Source organism: Oncorhynchus mykiss, chromosome 9, assembly GCF_013265735.2.
Source record: "Oncorhynchus mykiss isolate Arlee chromosome 9, USDA_OmykA_1.1, whole genome shotgun sequence".
In the NCBI taxonomy this organism is placed as follows: domain Eukaryota; kingdom Metazoa; phylum Chordata; class Actinopteri; order Salmoniformes; family Salmonidae; genus Oncorhynchus; species Oncorhynchus mykiss.
The window spans coordinates 33157321-33180370 of record NC_048573.1 but is presented as its reverse complement, the minus strand read 5'-3'; the positions used below and the strand labels follow the sequence as shown (position 1 = coordinate 33180370).

At 40.8% G+C, this 23050-nt stretch overlaps 20 non-coding genes across 20 annotated transcripts; 3 read left to right on the top strand and 17 right to left on the bottom strand.

Annotated features, from left to right (window-relative positions):
* The first annotated feature begins 208 nt into the window (after nt 1-208).
* trnap-agg lies at nt 209-280 on the top strand. Its single transcript has one exon. It is a non-coding gene; the product is annotated as a tRNA-Pro (tRNA).
* Nucleotides 281-567: 287 nt separating this feature from the next.
* On the bottom strand, nt 568-639 carry trnag-ucc. The gene has a single exon. It is a non-coding gene; the product is annotated as a tRNA-Gly (tRNA).
* Nucleotides 640-1836: 1197 nt separating this feature from the next.
* On the bottom strand, nt 1837-1908 carry trnag-ucc. Its single transcript has one exon. It is a non-coding gene; the product is annotated as a tRNA-Gly (tRNA).
* A 1197-nt stretch (nt 1909-3105) lies between these two features.
* On the bottom strand, nt 3106-3177 carry trnag-ucc. Its single transcript has one exon. It is a non-coding gene; the product is annotated as a tRNA-Gly (tRNA).
* A 978-nt stretch (nt 3178-4155) lies between these two features.
* Nucleotides 4156-4227, top strand: trnap-agg. The gene has a single exon. It is a non-coding gene; the product is annotated as a tRNA-Pro (tRNA).
* A 287-nt stretch (nt 4228-4514) lies between these two features.
* Nucleotides 4515-4586, bottom strand: trnag-ucc. The gene has a single exon. It is a non-coding gene; the product is annotated as a tRNA-Gly (tRNA).
* A 1197-nt stretch (nt 4587-5783) lies between these two features.
* Nucleotides 5784-5855, bottom strand: trnag-ucc. Its single transcript has one exon. It is a non-coding gene; the product is annotated as a tRNA-Gly (tRNA).
* Nucleotides 5856-7053: 1198 nt separating this feature from the next.
* trnag-ucc lies at nt 7054-7125 on the bottom strand. Its single transcript has one exon. It is a non-coding gene; the product is annotated as a tRNA-Gly (tRNA).
* A 1195-nt stretch (nt 7126-8320) lies between these two features.
* trnag-ucc lies at nt 8321-8392 on the bottom strand. Its single transcript has one exon. It is a non-coding gene; the product is annotated as a tRNA-Gly (tRNA).
* Nucleotides 8393-9370: 978 nt separating this feature from the next.
* Nucleotides 9371-9442, top strand: trnap-agg. The gene has a single exon. It is a non-coding gene; the product is annotated as a tRNA-Pro (tRNA).
* A 287-nt stretch (nt 9443-9729) lies between these two features.
* Nucleotides 9730-9801, bottom strand: trnag-ucc. The gene has a single exon. It is a non-coding gene; the product is annotated as a tRNA-Gly (tRNA).
* Nucleotides 9802-10998: 1197 nt separating this feature from the next.
* Nucleotides 10999-11070, bottom strand: trnag-ucc. Its single transcript has one exon. It is a non-coding gene; the product is annotated as a tRNA-Gly (tRNA).
* A 2606-nt stretch (nt 11071-13676) lies between these two features.
* On the bottom strand, nt 13677-13748 carry trnag-ucc. The gene has a single exon. It is a non-coding gene; the product is annotated as a tRNA-Gly (tRNA).
* A 1197-nt stretch (nt 13749-14945) lies between these two features.
* On the bottom strand, nt 14946-15017 carry trnag-ucc. Its single transcript has one exon. It is a non-coding gene; the product is annotated as a tRNA-Gly (tRNA).
* A 1198-nt stretch (nt 15018-16215) lies between these two features.
* On the bottom strand, nt 16216-16287 carry trnag-ucc. Its single transcript has one exon. It is a non-coding gene; the product is annotated as a tRNA-Gly (tRNA).
* A 1197-nt stretch (nt 16288-17484) lies between these two features.
* On the bottom strand, nt 17485-17556 carry trnag-ucc. Its single transcript has one exon. It is a non-coding gene; the product is annotated as a tRNA-Gly (tRNA).
* Nucleotides 17557-18754: 1198 nt separating this feature from the next.
* On the bottom strand, nt 18755-18826 carry trnag-ucc. Its single transcript has one exon. It is a non-coding gene; the product is annotated as a tRNA-Gly (tRNA).
* A 1197-nt stretch (nt 18827-20023) lies between these two features.
* On the bottom strand, nt 20024-20095 carry trnag-ucc. The gene has a single exon. It is a non-coding gene; the product is annotated as a tRNA-Gly (tRNA).
* Nucleotides 20096-21293: 1198 nt separating this feature from the next.
* trnag-ucc lies at nt 21294-21365 on the bottom strand. Its single transcript has one exon. It is a non-coding gene; the product is annotated as a tRNA-Gly (tRNA).
* A 1197-nt stretch (nt 21366-22562) lies between these two features.
* trnag-ucc lies at nt 22563-22634 on the bottom strand. The gene has a single exon. It is a non-coding gene; the product is annotated as a tRNA-Gly (tRNA).
* Nucleotides 22635-23050: the final 416 nt, after the last annotated feature.

Here is a 23050-nt window from a genome sequence, read left to right as displayed (position 1 = left end):
ACTGAAGAAGACAGAATGTGAAAGACACAGCAGATGAACTACAGAAGATTTGAACTGAATCATGGTCAAGATTTTGGAAGACTGTTATGCTCACAAGTAAAGCACAAAACACTCACATGATGTTCAATCGTTCCAAGCACCATGGACACGTCAATCGATATCTTCACTGTCATTGCTGCAGAAAGCAAAAAAATAACTTTTGGCATAAGGCTCGTTGGTCTAGGGGTATGATTCTCGCTTAGGGTGCGAGAGGTCCCGGGTTCAAATCCCGGATGAGCCCTTTTGCAGATCCTTGAGCAATCTCAGACAGGCAGATCTTGGGCTACTGGTCGGAACGCCGATTATCACCTCTTGGGCGCAGGACAAGGTGGCTGAATGGTTTTGGCGATGGGACTGCAAATCTATTTTGATATACACTTGTTGGTTCAACGTCGCACAACATTTATTATTTTAGATAACCTGCAGAATGTAGGAGCAATTCTGACTTCCAAGTACAACGATAATGATTCAAATGTAATACACTTGAAATGACATCCAGCCCCTAAAACAAATGAATTCCTCTGGCTCTGCATTGGCCGGGAATCGAACCCGGGTCAACTGCTTGGAAGGCAGCTATGCTCACCACTATACCACCAATGCTATGTGCAGCTCAGTAGCAACATTGAGACATCGACTCATAATTTGAACGTCATTTTGGTGGAAAGTGATAATTCACTTTCACGGTTTAGGTGTATGATTATGGCTTAGGTTGCGAGAGGTCCCTGGTTAAAAAATCTAGCATTTTAATCACTACAGGTTACCTTCAGATTAGTCCCGTGACACTTGTTGGGAACGTAGGGCAAAACGGAGAACATTGCGACAAGTGGGGTCACATTAGTTTGTAGCCCAAGATTTTGGATTCTACAAACAGAACTTGGCACATAGACGGTTGTGACTTCAGACGAGTCTCCTGACACTTGTGGGGGATGTAGAGAAAAATTGAGAATACCACCGTGTTCGTGAGGGTCTCCTCATTCCAGAGAGTGGTCATATGAATTTGTAGGTCAAACGGTTCGGAAGCTAGAGATGTTTTTGTGAGAAGACCGATTATAGGTATTGTCTCATGGTTTGACAAAAACCGATCTAGGTCCACCATCTTTCACTGCAGATATGGAGGGGTAACATAAGCAGTTGTGGAGGATTGAGACGGATACGCCGAGTCTTAATCTCTCTAGTTGAAAACGGATCTATTTGAATGGGTATTTTCAACATTAATTGACTTTGATTCACGTACCTTTGCGTCATTTGACTCAAAATAAATGAGTTCCATTCTTTTGGAAGTCTTATTTTTTCATTTGCTCTTTAAAAAATGAATTGATCTCATTTTGCACTTTATTAATTTGTAAAAACTCGTCATCATTATGCTGTCGCGACTGAAGAAGACAGAATGTGAAAGACACAGCAGATGAACTACAGAAGATTTGAACTGAATCATGGTCAAGATTTTGGAAGACTGTTATGCTCACAAGTAAAGCACAAAACACTCACATGATGTTCAATCGTTCCAAGCACCATGGACACGTCAATCGATATCTTCACTGTCATTGCTGCAGAAAGCAAAAAAATAACTTTTGGCATAAGGCTCGTTGGTCTAGGGGTATGATTCTCGTTTTGGCGATGGGACTGCAAATCTATTTTGATATACACTTGTTGGTTCAACGTCGCACAACATTTATTATTTTAGATAACCTGCAGAATGTAGGAGCAATTCTGACTTCCAAGTACAACGATAATGATTCAAATGTAATACACTTGAAATGACATCCAGCCCCTAAAACAAATGAATTCCTCAGGCTCTGCATTGGCCGGGAATCGAACCCGGGTCAACTGCTTGGAAGGCAGCTATGCTCACCACTATACCACCAATGCTATGTGCAGCTCAGTAGCAACATTGAGACATCGACTCATAATTTGACCGTCATTTTGGTGGAAAGTGATAATTCACTTTCACGGTTTAGGTGTATGATTATGGCTTAGGTTGCGAGAGGTCCCTGGTTAAAAAATCTAGCATTTTAATCACTACAGGTTACCTTCAGATTAGTCCCGTGACACTTGTTGGGAACGTAGGGCAAAACGGAGAACATTGCGACAAGTGGGGTCACATTAGTTTGTAGCCCAAGATTTTGGATTCTACAAACAGAACTTGGCACATAGACGGTTGTGACTTCAGACGAGTCTCCTGACACTTGTGGGGGATGTAGAGAAAAATTGAGAATACCACCGTGTTCGTGAGGGTCTCCTCATTCCAGAGAGTGGTCATATGAATTTGTAGGTCAAACGGTTCGGAAGCTAGAGATGTTTTTGTGAGAAGACCGATTATAGGTATTGTCTCATGGTTTGACAAAAACCGATCTAGGTCCACCATCTTTCACTGCAGATATGGAGGGGTAACATAAGCAGTTGTGGAGGATTGAGACGGATACGCCGAGTCTTAATCTCTCTAGTTGAAAACGGATCTATTTGAATGGGTATTTTCAACATTAATTGACTTTGATTCACGTACCTTTGCGTCATTTGACTCAAAATAAATGAGTTCCATTCTTTTGGAAGTCTTATTTTTTCATTTGCTCTTTAAAAAATGAATTGATCTCATTTTGCACTTTATTAATTTGTAAAAACTCGTCATCATTATGCTGTCGCGACTGAAGAAGACAGAATGTGAAAGACACAGCAGATGAACTACAGAAGATTTGAACTGAATCATGGTCAAGATTTTGGAAGACTGTTATGCTCACAAGTAAAGCACAAAACACTCACATGATGTTCAATCGTTCCAAGCACCATGGACACGTCAATCGATATCTTCACTGTCATTGCTGCAGAAAGCAAAAAAATAACTTTTGGCATAAGGCTCGTTGGTCTAGGGGTATGATTCTCGTTTTGGCGATGGGACTGCAAATCTATTTTGATATACACTTGTTGGTTCAACGTCGCACAACATTTATTATTTTAGATAACCTGCAGAATGTAGGAGCAATTCTGACTTCCAAGTACAACGATAATGATTCAAATGTAATACACTTGAAATGACATCCAGCCCCTAAAACAAATGAATTCCTCAGGCTCTGCATTGGCCGGGAATCGAACCCGGGTCAACTGCTTGGAAGGCAGCTATGCTCACCACTATACCACCAATGCTATGTGCAGCTCAGTAGCAACATTGAGACATCGACTCATAATTTGAACGTCATTTTGGTGGAAAGTGATAATTCACTTTCACGGTTTAGGTGTATGATTATGGCTTAGGTTGCGAGAGGTCCCTGGTTAAAAAATCTAGCATTTTAATCACTACAGGTTACCTTCAGATTAGTCCCGTGACACTTGTTGGGAACGTAGGGCAAAACGGAGAACATTGCGACAAGTGGGGTCACATTAGTTTGTAGCCCAAGATTTTGGATTCTACAAACAGAACTTGGCACATAGACGGTTGTGACTTCAGACGAGTCTCCTGACACTTGTGGGGGATGTAGAGAAAAATTGAGAATACCACCGTGTTCGTGAGGGTCTCCCCTTTCCAGAGTGGTCATACGAATTTGTAGGTCAAACGGTTCGGAAGCTAGAGATGTTTTTGTGAGAAGACCGATTATAGGTATTGTCTCATGGTTTGACAAAAACCGATCTAGGTCCACCATCTTTCACTGCAGATATGGAGGGGTAACATAAGCAGTTGTGGAGGATTGAGATGGATACGCCGAGTCTTAATCTCTCTAGTTGAAAACGGATCTATTTGAATGGGTATTTTCAACATTAATTGACTTTGATTCACGTACCTTTGCGTCATTTGACTCAAAATAAATGAGTTCCATTCTTTTGGAAGTCTTATTTTTTCATTTGCTCTTTAAAAAATGAATTGATCTCATTTTGCACTTTATTAATTTGTAAAAACTCGTCATCATTATGCTGTCGCGACTGAAGAAGACAGAATGTGAAAGACACAGCAGATGAACTACAGAAGATTTGAACTGAATCATGGTCAAGATTTTGGAAGACTGTTATGCTCACAAGTAAAGCACAAAACACTCACATGATGTTCAATCGTTCCAAGCACCATGGACACGTCAATCGATATCTTCACTGTCATTGCTGCAGAAAGCAAAAAAATAACTTTTGGCATAAGGCTCGTTGGTCTAGGGGTATGATTCTCGCTTAGGGTGCGAGAGGTCCCGGGTTCAAATCCCGGATGAGCCCTTTTGCAGATCCTTGAGCAATCTCAGACAGGCAGATCTTGGGCTACTGGTCGGAACGCCGATTATCACCTCTTGGGCGCAGGACAAGGTGGCTGAATGGTTTTGGCGATGGGACTGCAAATCTATTTTGATATACACTTGTTGGTTCAACGTCGCACAACATTTATTATTTTAGATAACCTGCAGAATGTAGGAGCAATTCTGACTTCCAAGTACAACGATAATGATTCAAATGTAATACACTTGAAATGACATCCAGCCCCTAAAACAAATGAATTCCTCTGGCTCTGCATTGGCCGGGAATCGAACCCGGGTCAACTGCTTGGAAGGCAGCTATGCTCACCACTATACCACCAATGCTATGTGCAGCTCAGTAGCAACATTGAGACATCGACTCATAATTTGAACGTCATTTTGGTGGAAAGTGATAATTCACTTTCACGGTTTAGGTGTATGATTATGGCTTAGGTTGCGAGAGGTCCCTGGTTAAAAAATCTAGCATTTTAATCACTACAGGTTACCTTCAGATTAGTCCCGTGACACTTGTTGGGAACGTAGGGCAAAACGGAGAACATTGCGACAAGTGGGGTCACATTAGTTTGTAGCCCAAGATTTTGGATTCTACAAACAGAACTTGGCACATAGACGGTTGTGACTTCAGACGAGTCTCCTGACACTTGTGGGGGATGTAGAGAAAAATTGAGAATACCACCGTGTTCGTGAGGGTCTCCTCATTCCAGAGAGTGGTCATATGAATTTGTAGGTCAAACGGTTCGGAAGCTAGAGATGTTTTTGTGAGAAGACCGATTATAGGTATTGTCTCATGGTTTGACAAAAACCGATCTAGGTCCACCATCTTTCACTGCAGATATGGAGGGGTAACATAAGCAGTTGTGGAGGATTGAGACGGATACGCCGAGTCTTAATCTCTCTAGTTGAAAACGGATCTATTTGAATGGGTATTTTCAACATTAATTGACTTTGATTCACGTACCTTTGCGTCATTTGACTCAAAATAAATGAGTTCCATTCTTTTGGAAGTCTTATTTTTTCATTTGCTCTTTAAAAAATGAATTGATCTCATTTTGCACTTTATTAATTTGTAAAAACTCGTCATCATTATGCTGTCGCGACTGAAGAAGACAGAATGTGAAAGACACAGCAGATGAACTACAGAAGATTTGAACTGAATCATGGTCAAGATTTTGGAAGACTGTTATGCTCACAAGTAAAGCACAAAACACTCACATGATGTTCAATCGTTCCAAGCACCATGGACACGTCAATCGATATCTTCACTGTCATTGCTGCAGAAAGCAAAAAAATAACTTTTGGCATAAGGCTCGTTGGTCTAGGGGTATGATTCTCGTTTTGGCGATGGGACTGCAAATCTATTTTGATATACACTTGTTGGTTCAACGTCGCACAACATTTATTATTTTAGATAACCTGCAGAATGTAGGAGCAATTCTGACTTCCAAGTACAACGATAATGATTCAAATGTAATACACTTGAAATGACATCCAGCCCCTAAAACAAATGAATTCCTCAGGCTCTGCATTGGCCGGGAATCGAACCCGGGTCAACTGCTTGGAAGGCAGCTATGCTCACCACTATACCACCAATGCTATGTGCAGCTCAGTAGCAACATTGAGACATCGACTCATAATTTGACCGTCATTTTGGTGGAAAGTGATAATTCACTTTCACGGTTTAGGTGTATGATTATGGCTTAGGTTGCGAGAGGTCCCTGGTTGAAAAATCTATCATTTTAATCACTACAGGTTACCTTCAGATTAGTCCCGTGACACTTGTTGGGAACGTAGGGCAAAACGGAGAACATTGCGACAAGTGGGGTCACATTAGTTTGTAGCCCAAGATTTTGGATTCTACAAACAGAACTTGGCAACATAGACGGTTGTGACTTCAGACGAGTCTCCTGACACTTGTGGGGGATGTAGAGAAAAATTGAGAATACCACCATGTTCGTGAGGGTCTCCTCATTCCAGAGAGTGGTCATATGAATTTGTAGGTCAAACGGTTCGGAAGCTAGAGATGTTTTTGTGAGAAGACCGATTATAGGTATTGTCTCATGGTTTGACAAAAACCGATCTAGGTCCACCATCTTTCACTGCAGATATGGAGGGGTAACATAAGCAGTTGTGGAGGATTGAGACGGATACGCCGAGTCTTAATCTCTCTAGTTGAAAACGGATCTATTTGAATGGGTATTTTCAACATTAATTGACTTTGATTCACGTACCTTTGCGTCATTTGACTCAAAATAAATGAGTTCCATTCTTTTGGAAGTCTTATTTTTTCATTTGCTCTTTAAAAAATGAATTGATCTCATTTTGCACTTTATTAATTTGTAAAAACTCGTCATCATTATGCTGTCGCGACTGAAGAAGACAGAATGTGAAAGACACAGCAGATGAACTACAGAAGATTTGAACTGAATCATGGTCAAGATTTTGGAAGACTGTTATGCTCACAAGTAAAGCACAAAACACTCACATGATGTTCAATCGTTCCAAGCACCATGGACACGTCAATCGATATCTTCACTGTCATTGCTGCAGAAAGCAAAAAAATAACTTTTGGCATAAGGCTCGTTGGTCTAGGGGTATGATTCTCGTTTTGGCGATGGGACTGCAAATCTATTTTGATATACACTTGTTGGTTCAACGTCGCACAACATTTATTATTTTAGATAACCTGCAGAATGTAGGAGCAATTCTGACTTCCAAGTACAACGATAATGATTCAAATGTAATACACTTGAAATGACATCCAGCCCCTAAAACAAATGAATTCCTCAGGCTCTGCATTGGCCGGGAATCGAACCCGGGTCAACTGCTTGGAAGGCAGCTATGCTCACCACTATACCACCAATGCTATGTGCAGCTCAGTAGCAACATTGAGACATCGACTCATAATTTGAACGTCATTTTGGTGGAAAGTGGTAATTCACTTTCACGGTTTAGGTGTATGATTATGGCTTAGGTTGCGAGAGGTCCCTGGTTAAAAAATCTAGCATTTTAATCACTACAGGTTACCTTCAGATTAGTCCCGTGACACTTGTTGGGAACGTAGGGCAAAACGGAGAACATTGCGACAAGTGGGGTCACATTAGTTTGTAGCCCAAGATTTTGGATTCTACAAACAGAACTTGGCACATAGACGGTTGTGACTTCAGACGAGTCTCCTGACACTTGTGGGGGATGTAGAGAAAAATTGAGAATACCACCGTGTTCGTGAGGGTCTCCCCTTTCCAGAGTGGTCATACGAATTTGTAGGTCAAACGGTTCGGAAGCTAGAGATGTTTTTGTGAGAAGACCGATTATAGGTATTGTCTCATGGTTTGACAAAAACCGATCTAGGTCCACCATCTTTCACTGCAGATATGGAGGGGTAACATAAGCAGTTGTGGAGGATTGAGATGGATACGCCGAGTCTTAATCTCTCTAGTTGAAAACGGATCTATTTGAATGGGTATTTTCAACATTAATTGACTTTGATTCACGTACCTTTGCGTCATTTGACTCAAAATAAATGAGTTCCATTCTTTTGGAAGTCTTATTTTTTCATTTGCTCTTTAAAAAATGAATTGATCTCATTTTGCACTTTATTAATTTGTAAAAACTCGTCATCATTATGCTGTCGCGACTGAAGAAGACAGAATGTGAAAGACACAGCAGATGAACTACAGAAGATTTGAACTGAATCATGGTCAAGATTTTGGAAGACTGTTATGCTCACAAGTAAAGCACAAAACACTCACATGATGTTCAATCGTTCCAAGCACCATGGACACGTCAATCGATATCTTCACTGTCATTGCTGCAGAAAGCAAAAAAATAACTTTTGGCATAAGGCTCGTTGGTCTAGGGGTATGATTCTCGTTTTGGCGATGGGACTGCAAATCTATTTTGATATACACTTGTTGGTTCAACGTCGCACAACATTTATTATTTTAGATAACCTGCAGAATGTAGGAGCAATTCTGACTTCCAAGTACAACGATAATGATTCAAATGTAATACACTTGAAATGACATCCAGCCCCTAAAACAAATGAATTCCTCAGGCTCTGCATTGGCCGGGAATCGAACCCGGGTCAACTGCTTGGAAGGCAGCTATGCTCACCACTATACCACCAATGCTATGTGCAGCTCAGTAGCAACATTGAGACATCGACTCATAATTTGAACGTCATTTTGGTGGAAAGTGGTAATTCACTTTCACGGTTTAGGTGTATGATTATGGCTTAGGTTGCGAGAGGTCCCTGGTTAAAAAATCTAGCATTTTAATCACTACAGGTTACCTTCAGATTAGTCCCGTGACACTTGTTGGGAACGTAGGGCAAAACGGAGAACATTGCGACAAGTGGGGTCACATTAGTTTGTAGCCCAAGATTTTGGATTCTACAAACAGAACTTGGCACATAGACGGTTGTGACTTCAGACGAGTCTCCTGACACTTGTGGGGGATGTAGAGAAAAATTGAGAATACCACCGTGTTCGTGAGGGTCTCCCCTTTCCAGAGTGGTCATACGAATTTGTAGGTCAAACGGTTCGGAAGCTAGAGATGTTTTTGTGAGAAGACCGATTATAGGTATTGTCTCATGGTTTGACAAAAACCGATCTAGGTCCACCATCTTTCACTGCAGATATGGAGGGGTAACATAAGCAGTTGTGGAGGATTGAGATGGATACGCCGAGTCTTAATCTCTCTAGTTGAAAACGGATCTATTTGAATGGGTATTTTCAACATTAATTGACTTTGATTCACGTACCTTTGCGTCATTTGACTCAAAATAAATGAGTTCCATTCTTTTGGAAGTCTTATTTTTTCATTTGCTCTTTAAAAAATGAATTGATCTCATTTTGCACTTTATTAATTTGTAAAAACTCGTCATCATTATGCTGTCGCGACTGAAGAAGACAGAATGTGAAAGACACAGCAGATGAACTACAGAAGATTTGAACTGAATCATGGTCAAGATTTTGGAAGACTGTTATGCTCACAAGTAAAGCACAAAACACTCACATGATGTTCAATCGTTCCAAGCACCATGGACACGTCAATCGATATCTTCACTGTCATTGCTGCAGAAAGCAAAAAAATAACTTTTGGCATAAGGCTCGTTGGTCTAGGGGTATGATTCTCGCTTAGGGTGCGAGAGGTCCCGGGTTCAAATCCCGGATGAGCCCTTTTGCAGATCCTTGAGCAATCTCAGACAGGCAGATCTTGGGCTACTGGTCGGAACGCCGATTATCACCTCTTGGGCGCAGGACAAGGTGGCTGAATGGTTTTGGCGATGGGACTGCAAATCTATTTTGATATACACTTGTTGGTTCAACGTCGCACAACATTTATTATTTTAGATAACCTGCAGAATGTAGGAGCAATTCTGACTTCCAAGTACAACGATAATGATTCAAATGTAATACACTTGAAATGACATCCAGCCCCTAAAACAAATGAATTCCTCTGGCTCTGCATTGGCCGGGAATCGAACCCGGGTCAACTGCTTGGAAGGCAGCTATGCTCACCACTATACCACCAATGCTATGTGCAGCTCAGTAGCAACATTGAGACATCGACTCATAATTTGAACGTCATTTTGGTGGAAAGTGATAATTCACTTTCACGGTTTAGGTGTATGATTATGGCTTAGGTTGCGAGAGGTCCCTGGTTAAAAAATCTAGCATTTTAATCACTACAGGTTACCTTCAGATTAGTCCCGTGACACTTGTTGGGAACGTAGGGCAAAACGGAGAACATTGCGACAAGTGGGGTCACATTAGTTTGTAGCCCAAGATTTTGGATTCTACAAACAGAACTTGGCACATAGACGGTTGTGACTTCAGACGAGTCTCCTGACACTTGTGGGGGATGTAGAGAAAAATTGAGAATACCACCGTGTTCGTGAGGGTCTCCTCATTCCAGAGAGTGGTCATATGAATTTGTAGGTCAAACGGTTCGGAAGCTAGAGATGTTTTTGTGAGAAGACCGATTATAGGTATTGTCTCATGGTTTGACAAAAACCGATCTAGGTCCACCATCTTTCACTGCAGATATGGAGGGGTAACATAAGCAGTTGTGGAGGATTGAGATGGATACGCCGAGTCTTAATCTCTCTAGTTGAAAACGGATCTATTTGAATGGGTATTTTCAACATTAATTGACTTTGATTCACGTACCTTTGCGTCATTTGACTCAAAATAAATGAGTTCCATTCTTTTGGAAGTCTTATTTTTTCATTTGCTCTTTAAAAAATGAATTGATCTCATTTTGCACTTTATTAATTTGTAAAAACTCGTCATCATTATGCTGTCGCGACTGAAGAAGACAGAATGTGAAAGACACAGCAGATGAACTACAGAAGATTTGAACTGAATCATGGTCAAGATTTTGGAAGACTGTTATGCTCACAAGTAAAGCACAAAACACTCACATGATGTTCAATCGTTCCAAGCACCATGGACACGTCAATCGATATCTTCACTGTCATTGCTGCAGAAAGCAAAAAAATAACTTTTGGCATAAGGCTCGTTGGTCTAGGGGTATGATTCTCGTTTTGGCGATGGGACTGCAAATCTATTTTGATATACACTTGTTGGTTCAACGTCGCACAACATTTATTATTTTAGATAACCTGCAGAATGTAGGAGCAATTCTGACTTCCAAGTACAACGATAATGATTCAAATGTAATACACTTGAAATGACATCCAGCCCCTAAAACAAATGAATTCCTCAGGCTCTGCATTGGCCGGGAATCGAACCCGGGTCAACTGCTTGGAAGGCAGCTATGCTCACCACTATACCACCAATGCTATGTGCAGCTCAGTAGCAACATTGAGACATCGACTCATAATTTGAACGTCATTTTGGTGGAAAGTGATAATTCACTTTCACGGTTTAGGTGTATGATTATGGCTTAGGTTGCGAGAGGTCCCTGGTTAAAAAATCTAGCATTTTAATCACTACAGGTTACCTTCAGATTAGTCCCGTGACACTTGTTGGGAACGTAGGGCAAAACGGAGAACATTGCGACAAGTGGGGTCACATTAGTTTGTAGCCCAAGATTTTGGATTCTACAAACAGAACTTGGCACATAGACGGTTGTGACTTCAGACGAGTCTCCTGACACTTGTGGGGGATGTAGAGAAAAATTGAGAATACCACCGTGTTCGTGAGGGTCTCCTCATTCCAGAGAGTGGTCATATGAATTTGTAGGTCAAACGGTTCGGAAGCTAGAGATGTTTTTGTGAGAAGACCGATTATAGGTATTGTCTCATGGTTTGACAAAAACCGATCTAGGTCCACCATCTTTCACTGCAGATATGGAGGGGTAACATAAGCAGTTGTGGAGGATTGAGATGGATACGCCGAGTCTTAATCTCTCTAGTTGAAAACGGATCTATTTGAATGGGTATTTTCAACATTAATTGACTTTGATTCACGTACCTTTGCGTCATTTGACTCAAAATAAATGAGTTCCATTCTTTTGGAAGTCTTATTTTTTCATTTGCTCTTTAAAAAATGAATTGATCTCATTTTGCACTTTATTAATTTGTAAAAACTCGTCATCATTATGCTGTCGCGACTGAAGAAGACAGAATGTGAAAGACACAGCAGATGAACTACAGAAGATTTGAACTGAATCATGGTCAAGATTTTGAAAGACTGTTATGCTCACAAGTAAAGCACAAAACACTCACATGATGTTCAATCGTTCCAAGCACCATGGACACGTCAATCGATATCTTCACTGTCATTGCTGCAGAAAGCAAAAAAATAACTTTTGGCATAAGGCTCGTTGGTCTAGGGGTATGATTCTCGCTTAGGGTGCGAGAGGTCCCGGTTTCAAATCCCGGATGAGCCCTTTTGCAGATCCTTGAGCAATCTCAGACAGGCAGATCTTGGGCTACTTGTCGGAACGCCGATTATCACCTCTTGGGCGCAGGACAAGGTGGCTGAATGGTTTTGGCGATGGGACTGCAAATCTATTTTGATATACACTTGTTGGTTCAACGTCGCACAACATTTATTATTTTAGATAACCTGCAGAATGTAGGAGCAATTCTGACTTCCAAGTACAACGATAATGATTCAAATGTAATACACTTGAAATGACATCCAGCCCCTAAAACAAATGAATTCCTCTGGCTCTGCATTGGCCGGGAATCGAACCCGGGTCAACTGCTTGGAAGGAAGCTATGCTCACCACTATACCACCAATGCTATGTGCAGCTCAGTAGCAACATTGAGACATCGACTCATAATTTGAACGTCATTTTGGTGGAAAGTGATAATTCACTTTCACGGTTTAGGTGTATGATTATGGCTTAGGTTGCGAGAGGTCCCTGGTTAAAAAATCTAGCATTTTAATCACTACAGGTTACCTTCAGATTAGTCCCGTGACACTTGTTGGGAACGTAGGGCAAAACGGAGAACATTGCGACAAGTGGGGTCACATTAGTTTGTAGCCCAAGATTTTGGATTCTACAAACAGAACTTGGCACATAGACAGTTGTGACTTCAGACGAGTCTCCTGACACTTGTGGGGGATGTAGAGAAAAATTGAGAATACCACCGTGTTCGTGAGGGTCTCCCCTTTCCAGAGTGGTCATACGAATTTGTAGGTCAAACGGTTCGGAAGCTAGAGATGTTTTTGTGAGAAGACCGATTATAGGTATTGTCTCATGGTTTGACAAAAACCGATCTAGGTCCACCATCTTTCACTGCAGATATGGAGGGGTAACATAAGCAGTTGTGGAGGATTGAGATGGATACGCCGAGTCTTAATCTCTCTAGTTGAAAACGGATCTATTTGAATGGGTATTTTCAACATTAATTGACTTTGATTCACGTACCTTTGCGTCATTTGACTCAAAATAAATGAGTTCCATTCTTTTGGAAGTCTTATTTTTTCATTTGCTCTTTAAAAAATGAATTGATCTCATTTTGCACTTTATTAATTTGTAAAAACTCGTCATCATTATGCTGTCGCGACTGAAGAAGACAGAATGTGAAAGACACAGCAGATGAACTACAGAAGATTTGAACTGAATCATGGTCAAGATTTTGGAAGACTGTTATGCTCACAAGTAAAGCACAAAACACTCACATGATGTTCAATCGTTCCAAGCACCATGGACACGTCAATCGATATCTTCACTGTCATTGCTGCAGAAAGCAAAAAAATAACTTTTGGCATAAGGCTCGTTGGTCTAGGGGTATGATTCTCGTTTTGGCGATGGGACTGCAAATCTATTTTGATATACACTTGTTGGTTCAACGTCGCACAACATTTATTATTTTAGATAACCTGCAGAATGTAGGAGCAATTCTGACTTCCAAGTACAACGATAATGATTCAAATGTAATACACTTGAAATGACATCCAGCCCCTAAAACAAATGAATTCCTCAGGCTCTGCATTGGCCGGGAATCGAACCCGGGTCAACTGCTTGGAAGGCAGCTATGCTCACCACTATACCACCAATGCTATGTGCAGCTCAGTAGCAACATTGAGACATCGACTCATAATTTGACCGTCATTTTGGTGGAAAGTGATAATTCACTTTCACGGTTTAGGTGTATGATTATGGCTTAGGTTGCGAGAGGTCCCTGGTTAAAAAATCTAGCATTTTAATCACTACAGGTTACCTTCAGATTAGTCCCGTGACACTTGTTGGGAACGTAGGGCAAAACGGAGAACATTGCGACAAGTGGGGTCACATTAGTTTGTAGCCCAAGATTTTGGATTCTACAAACAGAACTTGGCACATAGACGGTTGTGACTTCAGACGAGTCTCCTGACACTTGTGGGGGATGTAGAGAAAAATTGAGAATACCACCGTGTTCGTGAGGGTCTCCTCATTCCAGAGAGTGGTCATATGAATTTGTAGGTCAAACGGTTCGGAAGCTAGAGATGTTTTTGTGAGAAGACCGATTATAGGTATTGTCTCATGGTTTGACAAAAACCGATCTAGGTCCACCATCTTTCACTGCAGATATGGAGGGGTAACATAAGCAGTTGTGGAGGATTGAGACGGATACGCCGAGTCTTAATCTCTCTAGTTGAAAACGGATCTATTTGAATGGGTATTTTCAACATTAATTGACTTTGATTCACGTACCTTTGCGTCATTTGACTCAAAATAAATGAGTTCCATTCTTTTGGAAGTCTTATTTTTTCATTTGCTCTTTAAAAAATGAATTGATCTCATTTTGCACTTTATTAATTTGTAAAAACTCGTCATCATTATGCTGTCGCGACTGAAGAAGACAGAATGTGAAAGACACAGCAGATGAACTACAGAAGATTTGAACTGAATCATGGTCAAGATTTTGGAAGACTGTTATGCTCACAAGTAAAGCACAAAACACTCACATGATGTTCAATCGTTCCAAGCACCATGGACACGTCAATCGATATCTTCACTGTCATTGCTGCAGAAAGCAAAAAAATAACTTTTGGCATAAGGCTCGTTGGTCTAGGGGTATGATTCTCGTTTTGGCGATGGGACTGCAAATCTATTTTGATATACACTTGTTGGTTCAACGTCGCACAACATTTATTATTTTAGATAACCTGCAGAATGTAGGAGCAATTCTGACTTCCAAGTACAACGATAATGATTCAAATGTAATACACTTGAAATGACATCCAGCCCCTAAAACAAATGAATTCCTCAGGCTCTGCATTGGCCGGGAATCGAACCCGGGTCAACTGCTTGGAAGGCAGCTATGCTCACCACTATACCACCAATGCTATGTGCAGCTCAGTAGCCACATTGAGACATCGACTCATAATTTGACCGTCATTTTGGTGGAAAGTGATAATTCACTTTCACGGTTTAGGTGTATGATTATGGCTTAGGTTGCGAGAGGTCCCTGGTTGAAAAATCTATCATTTTAATCACTACAGGTTACCTTCAGATTAGTCCCGTGACACTTGTTGGGAACGTAGGGCAAAACGGAGAACATTGCGACAAGTGGGGTCACATTAGTTTGTAGCCCAAGATTTTGGATTCTACAAACAGAACTTGGCAACATAGACGGTTGTGACTTCAGACGAGTCTCCTGACACTTGTGGGGGATGTAGAGAAAAATTGAGAATACCACCGTGTTCGTGAGGGTCTCCTCATTCCAGAGAGTGGTCATATGAATTTGTAGGTCAAACGGTTCGGAAGCTAGAGATGTTTTTGTGAGAAGACCGATTATAGGTATTGTCTCATGGTTTGACAAAAACCGATCTAGGTCCACCATCTTTCACTGCAGATATGGAGGGGTAACATAAGCAGTTGTGGAGGATTGAGACGGATACGCCGAGTCTTAATCTCTCTAGTTGAAAACGGATCTATTTGAATGGGTATTTTCAACATTAATTGACTTTGATTCACGTACCTTTGCGTCATTTGACTCAAAATAAATGAGTTCCATTCTTTTGGAAGTCTTATTTTTTCATTTGCTCTTTAAAAAATGAATTGATCTCATTTTGCACTTTATTAATTTGTAAAAACTCGTCATCATTATGCTGTCGCGACTGAAGAAGACAGAATGTGAAAGACACAGCAGATGAACTACAGAAGATTTGAACTGAATCATGGTCAAGATTTTGGAAGACTGTTATGCTCACAAGTAAAGCACAAAACACTCACATGATGTTCAATCGTTCCAAGCACCATGGACACGTCAATCGATATCTTCACTGTCATTGCTGCAGAAAGCAAAAAAATAACTTTTGGCATAAGGCTCGTTGGTCTAGGGGTATGATTCTCGTTTTGGCGATGGGACTGCAAATCTATTTTGATATACACTTGTTGGTTCAACGTCGCACAACATTTATTATTTTAGATAACCTGCAGAATGTAGGAGCAATTCTGACTTCCAAGTACAACGATAATGATTCAAATGTAATACACTTGAAATGACATCCAGCCCCTAAAACAAATGAATTCCTCAGGCTCTGCATTGGCCGGGAATCGAACCCGGGTCAACTGCTTGGAAGGCAGCTATGCTCACCACTATACCACCAATGCTATGTGCAGCTCAGTAGCAACATTGAGACATCGACTCATAATTTGACCGTCATTTTGGTGGAAAGTGATAATTCACTTTCACGGTTTAGGTGTATGATTATGGCTTAGGTTGCGAGAGGTCCCTGGTTAAAAAATCTAGCATTTTAATCACTACAGGTTACCTTCAGATTAGTCCCGTGACACTTGTTGGGAACGTAGGGCAAAACGGAGAACATTGCGACAAGTGGGGTCACATTAGTTTGTAGCCCAAGATTTTGGATTCTACAAACAGAACTTGGCACATAGACGGTTGTGACTTCAGACGAGTCTCCTGACACTTGTGGGGGATGTAGAGAAAAATTGAGAATACCACCGTGTTCGTGAGGGTCTCCTCATTCCAGAGAGTGGTCATATGAATTTGTAGGTCAAACGGTTCGGAAGCTAGAGATGTTTTTGTGAGAAGACCGATTATAGGTATTGTCTCATGGTTTGACAAAAACCGATCTAGGTCCACCATCTTTCACTGCAGATATGGAGGGGTAACATAAGCAGTTGTGGAGGATTGAGACGGATACGCCGAGTCTTAATCTCTCTAGTTGAAAACGGATCTATTTGAATGGGTATTTTCAACATTAATTGACTTTGATTCACGTACCTTTGCGTCATTTGACTCAAAATAAATGAGTTCCATTCTTTTGGAAGTCTTATTTTTTCATTTGCTCTTTAAAAAATGAATTGATCTCATTTTGCACTTTATTAATTTGTAAAAACTCGTCATCATTATGCTGTCGCGACTGAAGAAGACAGAATGTGAAAGACACAGCAGATGAACTACAGAAGATTTGAACTGAATCATGGTCAAGATTTTGGAAGACTGTTATGCTCACAAGTAAAGCACAAAACACTCACATGATGTTCAATCGTTCCAAGCACCATGGACACGTCAATCGATATCTTCACTGTCATTGCTGCAGAAAGCAAAAAAATAACTTTTGGCATAAGGCTCGTTGGTCTAGGGGTATGATTCTCGTTTTGGCGATGGGACTGCAAATCTATTTTGATATACACTTGTTGGTTCAACGTCGCACAACATTTATTATTTTAGATAACCTGCAGAATGTAGGAGCAATTCTGACTTCCAAGTACAACGATAATGATTCAAATGTAATACACTTGAAATGACATCCAGCCCCTAAAACAAATGAATTCCTCAGGCTCTGCATTGGCCGGGAATCGAACCCGGGTCAACTGCTTGGAAGGCAGCTATGCTCACCACTATACCACCAATGCTATGTGCAGCTCAGTAGCCACATTGAGACATCGACTCATAATTTGACCGTCATTTTGGTGGAAAGTGATAATTCACTTTCACGGTTTAGGTGTATGATTATGGCTTAGGTTGCGAGAGGTCCCTGGTTGAAAAATCTATCATTTTAATCACTACAGGTTACCTTCAGATTAGTCCCGTGACACTTGTTGGGAACGTAGGGCAAAACGGAGAACATTGCGACAAGTGGGGTCACATTAGTTTGTAGCCCAAGATTTTGGATTCTACAAACAGAACTTGGCAACATAGACGGTTGTGACTTCAGACGAGTCTCCTGACACTTGTGGGGGATGTAGAGAAAAATTGAGAATACCACCGTGTTCGTGAGGGTCTCCTCATTCCAGAGAGTGGTCATATGAATTTGTAGGTCAAACGGTTCGGAAGCTAGAGATGTTTTTGTGAGAAGACCGATTATAGGTATTGTCTCATGGTTTGACAAAAACCGATCTAGGTCCACCATCTTTCACTGCAGATATGGAGGGGTAACATAAGCAGTTGTGGAGGATTGAGACGGATACGCCGAGTCTTAATCTCTCTAGTTGAAAACGGATCTATTTGAATGGGTATTTTCAACATTAATTGACTTTGATTCACGTACCTTTGCGTCATTTGACTCAAAATAAATGAGTTCCATTCTTTTGGAAGTCTTATTTTTTCATTTGCTCTTTAAAAAATGAATTGATCTCATTTTGCACTTTATTAATTTGTAAAAACTCGTCATCATTATGCTGTCGCGACTGAAGAAGACAGAATGTGAAAGACACAGCAGATGAACTACAGAAGATTTGAACTGAATCATGGTCAAGATTTTGGAAGACTGTTATGCTCACAAGTAAAGCACAAAACACTCACATGATGTTCAATCGTTCCAAGCACCATGGACACGTCAATCGATATCTTCACTGTCATTGCTGCAGAAAGCAAAAAAATAACTTTTGGCATAAGGCTCGTTGGTCTAGGGGTATGATTCTCGTTTTGGCGATGGGACTGCAAATCTATTTTGATATACACTTGTTGGTTCAACGTCGCACAACATTTATTATTTTAGATAACCTGCAGAATGTAGGAGCAATTCTGACTTCCAAGTACAACGATAATGATTCAAATGTAATACACTTGAAATGACATCCAGCCCCTAAAACAAATGAATTCCTCAGGCTCTGCATTGGCCGGGAATCGAACCCGGGTCAACTGCTTGGAAGGCAGCTATGCTCACCACTATACCACCAATGCTATGTGCAGCTCAGTAGCCACATTGAGACATCGACTCATAATTTGACCGTCATTTTGGTGGAAAGTGATAATTCACTTTCACGGTTTAGGTGTATGATTATGGCTTAGGTTGCGAGAGGTCCCTGGTTAAAAAATCTAGCATTTTAATCACTACAGGTTACCTTCAGATTAGTCCCGTGACACTTGTTGGGAACGTAGGGCAAAACGGAGAACATTGCGACAAGTGGGGTCACATTAGTTTGTAGCCCAAGATTTTGGATTCTACAAACAGAACTTGGCACATAGACGGTTGTGACTTCAGACGAGTCTCCTGACACTTGTGGGGGATGTAGAGAAAAATTGAGAATACCACCGTGTTCGTGAGGGTCTCCTCATTCCAGAGAGTGGTCATATGAATTTGTAGGTCAAACGGTTCGGAAGCTAGAGATGTTTTTGTGAGAAGACCGATTATAGGTATTGTCTCATGGTTTGACAAAAACCGATCTAGGTCCACCATCTTTCACTGCAGATATGGAGGGGTAACATAAGCAGTTGTGGAGGATTGAGACGGATACGCCGAGTCTTAATCTCTCTAGTTGAAAACGGATCTATTTGAATGGGTATTTTCAACATTAATTGACTTTGATTCACGTACCTTTGCGTCATTTGACTCAAAATAAATGAGTTCCATTCTTTTGGAAGTCTTATTTTTTCATTTGCTCTTTAAAAAATGAATTGATCTCATTTTGCACTTTATTAATTTGTAAAAACTCGTCATCATTATGCTGTCGCGACTGAAGAAGACAGAATGTGAAAGACACAGCAGATGAACTACAGAAGATTTGAACTGAATCATGGTCAAGATTTTGGAAGACTGTTATGCTCACAAGTAAAGCACAAAACACTCACATGATGTTCAATCGTTCCAAGCACCATGGACACGTCAATCGATATCTTCACTGTCATTGCTGCAGAAAGCAAAAAAATAACTTTTGGCATAAGGCTCGTTGGTCTAGGGGTATGATTCTCGTTTTGGCGATGGGACTGCAAATCTATTTTGATATACACTTGTTGGTTCAACGTCGCACAACATTTATTATTTTAGATAACCTGCAGAATGTAGGAGCAATTCTGACTTCCAAGTACAACGATAATGATTCAAATGTAATACACTTGAAATGACATCCAGCCCCTAAAACAAATGAATTCCTCAGGCTCTGCATTGGCCGGGAATCGAACCCGGGTCAACTGCTTGGAAGGCAGCTATGCTCACCACTATACCACCAATGCTATGTGCAGCTCAGTAGCCACATTGAGACATCGACTCATAATTTGACCGTCATTTTGGTGGAAAGTGATAATTCACTTTCACGGTTTAGGTGTATGATTATGGCTTAGGTTGCGAGAGGTCCCTGGTTGAAAAATCTATCATTTTAATCACTACAGGTTACCTTCAGATTAGTCCCGTGACACTTGTTGGGAACGTAGGGCAAAACGGAGAACATTGCGACAAGTGGGGTCACATTAGTTTGTAGCCCAAGATTTTGGATTCTACAAACAGAACTTGGCAACATAGACGGTTGTGACTTCAGACGAGTCTCCTGACACTTGTGGGGGATGTAGAGAAAAATTGAGAATACCACCGTGTTCGTGAGGGTCTCCTCATTCCAGAGAGTGGTCATATGAATTTGTAGGTCAAACGGTTCGGAAGCTAGAGATGTTTTTGTGAGAAGACCGATTATAGGTATTGTCTCATGGTTTGACAAAAACCGATCTAGGTCCACCATCTTTCACTGCAGATATGGAGGGGTAACATAAGCAGTTGTGGAGGATTGAGACGGATACGCCGAGTCTTAATCTCTCTAGTTGAAAACGGATCTATTTGAATGGGTATTTTCAACATTAATTGACTTTGATTCACGTACCTTTGCGTCATTTGACTCAAAATAAATGAGTTCCATTCTTTTGGAAGTCTTATTTTTTCATTTGCTCTTTAAAAAATGAATTGATCTCATTTTGCACTTTATTAATTTGTAAAAACTCGTCATCATTATGCTGTCGCGACTGAAGAAGACAGAATGTGAAAGACACAGCAGATGAACTACAGAAGATTTGAACTGAATCATGGTCAAGATTTTGGAAGACTGTTATGCTCACAAGTAAAGCACAAAACACTCACATGATGTTCAATCGTTCCAAGCACCATGGACACGTCAATCGATATCTTCACTGTCATTGCTGCAGAAAGCAAAAAAATAACTTTTGGCATAAGGCTCGTTGGTCTAGGGGTATGATTCTCGTTTTGGCGATGGGACTGCAAATCTATTTTGATATACACTTGTTGGTTCAACGTCGCACAACATTTATTATTTTAGATAACCTGCAGAATGTAGGAGCAATTCTGACTTCCAAGTACAACGATAATGATTCAAATGTAATACACTTGAAATGACATCCAGCCCCTAAAACAAATGAATTCCTCAGGCTCTGCATTGGCCGGGAATCGAACCCGGGTCAACTGCTTGGAAGGCAGCTATGCTCACCACTATACCACCAATGCTATGTGCAGCTCAGTAGCAACATTGAGACATCGACTCATAATTTGACCGTCATTTTGGTGGAAAGTGATAATTCACTTTCACGGTTTAGGTGTATGATTATGGCTTAGGTTGCGAGAGGTCCCTGGTTAAAAAATCTAGCATTTTAATCACTACAGGTTACCTTCAGATTAGTCCCGTGACACTTGTTGGGAACGTAGGGCAAAACGGAGAACATTGCGACAAGTGGGGTCACATTAGTTTGTAGCCCAAGATTTTGGATTCTACAAACAGAACTTGGCACATAGACGGTTGTGACTTCAGACGAGTCTCCTGACACTTGTGGGGGATGTAGAGAAAAATTGAGAATACCACCGTGTTCGTGAGGGTCTCCTCATTCCAGAGAGTGGTCATATGAATTTGTAGGTCAAACGGTTCGGAAGCTAGAGATGTTTTTGTGAGAAGACCGATTATAGGTATTGTCTCATGGTTTGACAAAAACCGATCTAGGTCCACCATCTTTCACTGCAGATATGGAGGGGTAACATAAGCAGTTGTGGAGGATTGAGACGGATACGCCGAGTCTTAATCTCTCTAGTTGAAAACGGATCTATTTGAATGGGTATTTTCAACATTAATTGACTTTGATTCACGTACCTTTGCGTCATTTGACTCAAAATAAATGAGTTCCATTCTTTTGGAAGTCTTATTTTTTCATTTGCTCTTTAAAAAATGAATTGATCTCATTTTGCACTTTATTAATTTGTAAAAACTCGTCATCATTATGCTGTCGCGACTGAAGAAGACAGAATGTGAAAGACACAGCAGATGAACTACAGAAGATTTGAACTGAATCATGGTCAAGATTTTGGAAGACTGTTATGCTCACAAGTAAAGCACAAAACACTCACATGATGTTCAATCGTTCCAAGCACCATGGACACGTCAATCGATATCTTCACTGTCATTGCTGCAGAAAGCAAAAAAATAACTTTTGGCATAAGGCTCGTTGGTCTAGGGGTATGATTCTCGTTTTGGCGATGGGACTGCAAATCTATTTTGATATACACTTGTTGGTTCAACGTCGCACAACATTTATTATTTTAGATAACCTGCAGAATGTAGGAGCAATTCTGACTTCCAAGTACAACGATAATGATTCAAATGTAATACACTTGAAATGACATCCAGCCCCTAAAACAAATGAATTCCTCAGGCTCTGCATTGGCCGGGAATCGAACCCGGGTCAACTGCTTGGAAGGCAGCTATGCTCACCACTATACCACCAATGCTATGTGCAGCTCAGTAGCAACATTGAGACATCGACTCATAATTTGACCGTCATTTTGGTGGAAAGTGATAATTCACTTTCACGGTTTAGGTGTATGATTATGGCTTAGGTTGCGAGAGGTCCCTGGTTGAAAAATCTATCATTTTAATCACTACAGGTTACCTTCAGATTAGTCCCGTGACACTTGTTGGGAACGTAGGGCAAAACGGAGAACATTGCGACAAGTGGGGTCACATTAGTTTGTAGCCCAAGATTTTGGATTCTACAAACAGAACTTGGCAACATAGACGGTTGTGACTTCAGACGAGTCTCCTGACACTTGTGGGGGATGTAGAGAAAAATTGAGAATACCACCATGTTCGTGAGGGTCTCCTCATTCCAGAGAGTGGTCATATGAATTTGTAGGTCAAACGGTTC